The following is a 3,794-nucleotide window of genomic DNA, read 5'->3' as shown; positions in this document are numbered from 1 at the left end:
ACAATGGTTCAAATGCATAGCTTCTTCTTTGATCTTCCTTATTCAATAGCTAACTTGAAAACCCACAGCACTGACTCAAAGGCAGTGAGAAGTTGTGTAGTGGTTACGTTACGTTAGGCGGCTAACTGCAAGGTCAGCTGTTCCAAACCAACAGTCTCTCTGAGGGAGAAAGATGAGGCTTTCTACTCCCATAGTTAGTCTCAGAGACCCAGGGGCCAGTTCTGCACTGTCCTATAGGGTCACTATAAGTCTTCATCAACTTGATGGCAGGGGGGGCTTTGTTGTTGTTGTTTTTAATTTTAATCATTTTATTGGAGCTCTTACAGATATAACATTCCATAGTTCAATCACATCAAGCAGTATTGTGCAATTGGTAACACAGTTTCAAAACATTTTCTTTCTTCTTGAACTTCTTCATATCAGCTCCCCTTTATCCCATCTCTCCCCCACCCTATCCCCCAGAAACTCTTATTATTATTTTCCATATGTAAATACATATATTTTCCATCTCTTACACAATCCAATATATCCATTCACATGCAATTCTGTTGTTTGTTCCTCTTGAATGGGGTTATACAGTCGTCAATGCTATCAGTTCCCTATTTTCCCCTTTCCCCACTCACTCTCTTCCCATACCCTCAGGGAACCATTACTCCTGTTACTGTTTCTGAAGAGTTATCTATCTTGGCTTTCATGTACTGAATGATCTTAAATATACAAATGAACATATGCAAATCTAACATGACTAAAGAGGTAAAACAAATAAAAACTATAATAGAAAGGGGAAGGAAACATTAAAGAATTAGAGGATAGTTATATGGTTCATCAGTGTTATATTGCACCTTGGATTTATCATCTCTTCCATGTGGCTCTTCTGAGAGGGACTGTCCAAGTATCTTACAGGTGGGCTTGGGGTTGAGGTTTCATTTTTTTTTAATGCAATTTGCTTGTTGACTTTCTGGAGGGCCCAAGAAAGATAACATCTACTATTTTTTAAAACAGTGTTATTGGCACTTCATCCACTTATCATACAATTCAATAGTTCAATCGGACCAAGAAGAGTTGTACAATCATTACTACAGTCAATTTTAAAACAGTTGCTTCTCCCTTGTACTCATTGCTATTTGTGTAATTATCTTTCAGTGTGGCAAAAAATATACAAAACAAAACATTCTCCAATTCCACAACTTCTACATGTATAATTCAATGCCATTGATTATACCCTCTGTGTCATACAACCAGTATTGATATCCTGTTCCAAATTAGTCTACCACTCAATGCCCCCAAAGCAAAAGCTCTTCCTCCTGCACCCATGGTAACCACTGGTCAAGTTTGGTTGCCAAAGATGTCATCTTTACTGGCACAGAAGGACATCTTTCTCTCAAGGAGTAATTGGGGAGTTTGAGCCACACATGGAGTCATTCATCAAAGTTGTCATCAGCTGGGGGGCCAACTCCAGAGCTGCAACAACATCTATCTCCCAATCCAACTCCTGCAGGGGTGTTGCTACTCCATCCAGTTTCATTCCTCTCCATGCTGCCCATCCACTCTACATTGTCAATCGTCTTCCTAAAACACAAATCTGATCATGAAACTTCCTCTTTAAGAATCTTCCCTATTGGATGAATAAAAAAAAAAAAAGAATCTTCCCAAGTTCCTTCAACCATGACTGTTGTTCGTCTAACACAGGGGTGTCAGACTGGCGGATGCAGCCCCCGAGATAATTTTTTGTGGCCTGAGATGCTCTGAAATAAAATGAAAGTAGAAAAAATGAAGAAAATAGCGCTTAGGGGATATCGAGGCAATACCATACACACAATTCCCTCGTTGACCCTTTAACTACTGAAGACAAGTATACATTGTGGCCTGTCTCGGGGGCCTGTGGACATGTATGAACGCACTGACTCAGTGGCAGCGACATTTGGAAGCGATATGTCTGCCACTCTCAGTGTCACGTAATGTAAACAGATCCCAATAGCAAAAAGGTTAAAAAGGGTACTCTGGGTTATGCTATTATGAATCACACCTAGCGGCAGCACTACTTAACTTTTTTAAAGGGAAGCCATTATGATTGTGCATCATGTTTGTCAGCTGTCCAACATTTTGTGTTTTTTATTAGTTACTTTGTTATATTTTCCGGCCACAGCATAAGAGGTAAGTGAAAACTAGTAGAAGGAAAACACTGGCAAATTTCGGGTCCAAAAGAATAATTTTAGTTTTACAACTCACTAAATAAAATAACTGTTTAAATAAAAGCAATTATAGTGTTTTAATTATCCTGTCCATATTCCTGAATCCTAACTTCAAAATAAAAATTTAACAAAATTTGTAAATGTGATGTGGCCCATGTGAATCATGCCTGTTGCACCAATAGTCTGCGTTTTAATTGAGTTTGATACCCCTGGTCTAACTCTTGACATGTTGGCCTTATTCCTCACTCTAGTCTCTGTGGAATTTGTACATCTTTCTGTACTGCTCCCGGACAGACATATCCTGGCTGTCTGGACACATCAAAACTGTCTGGACACATCCGATAAAAAATGTTTTATCTGTTATGGTCTATATTTACATCTTATGACAAGTAATGTAAAGCACTTGGCAAACAAAGTGTGATTTCTCTGGTGTGTGTATTCCAGTGTAAAGGGATATAAACTTTATATATGCTAATCTCTAGTGGAACTCCATTACAACAGCCTCCACTGTTGTTGAAATCCTCAGCCACCTTCTCTCTCCCCAACGTGGGAGTTGTGAACTTGGCTCTGCTTCTGCAGGACGTGAACCCTTATTAGGAGGAACATTCCCTAGAGCTTCAGAAAAATGTCCACGTCCTTATCTTTTTGTTCCTGCATATCTTTCCAGACACACTGCGTACAGAGCACCTCTCTTGTAAAAGCCATACCCTCTGTCTGCGGTTTTCTAACCGTATCAAGCAAATTGACAACTGCAGTCGCTGCTCAGTCTTCTCTTCCTTTGCAGAAATAAACTTTTCTTTTGCCTATCCTCTTGTCGCTGCTATTCAATCAGTATTTGCAGCTTGCGTGTATTTTAAAGACCACATCGATTTCCCCCCACACAGATCAATTGCCAACAACCCAGAGAGATTTTCTTTGGATACCGTACACAAAGTACCCTTCCCCCCATCATCTGTCTTAATAATACTTCATTTTAAAGCCTTCGCTCTTCAGAAGTATAAGCACAAAAAATGAAGGTCGGTACGTTGTCCCTGTTGCTTAAAAAAGGAAGTTACAGCGAGTGTTCAAGAAGTGTACTGAAGAACCAACAAAGTTTAGTATGCAGATTTCTTGTCCAAATGCACCCAATCTCCAGGGTCAGGGATTTTGCAATATTAATATGGATACTCAATCCAGGGCAGATGACCCACAGAACCTAGTTTTAGGAAATATGTGTTCTGGCACTATTTATCCCCTTCAATACACGTATTCGATTTCCATGACTGTCATTTCCATTCCAATTTTCCAACTTACTATCGAAAGACAGGTCCTGGATTTAATTTACTTGTTCCATTTCCATACCCAGGGCCTCTATTCAACCGCTCGCAGCCGCAGCGCGAGACGGAAAAGCCCAGCATCCACTGTGCTGCGAAACGGATTACGGCCGAGCCGCGGGGCCCAAGCGCGGCTGGCGCCCTCCTTTAAACATTTGAATTTTGTGGGGGGAACGAAGCGGAGGGAGTCCGGTAGCTGAGGACGTTTGCAGACTGTTTGCTTTCCTTCCCCACTCGCCCTCCCTCGCTAGGACGCAGGCTTCGAACCCCAGCGGCGCCGAGCGGACAC

Source organism: Echinops telfairi, unplaced genomic scaffold (genome assembly GCF_000313985.2).
Source record: "Echinops telfairi isolate 266 unplaced genomic scaffold, ASM31398v2 ScPeMD7_31;HRSCAF=116, whole genome shotgun sequence".
NCBI classification, from domain to species: domain Eukaryota; kingdom Metazoa; phylum Chordata; class Mammalia; order Afrosoricida; family Tenrecidae; genus Echinops; species Echinops telfairi.
This window is presented reverse-complemented; position numbering follows the sequence as displayed.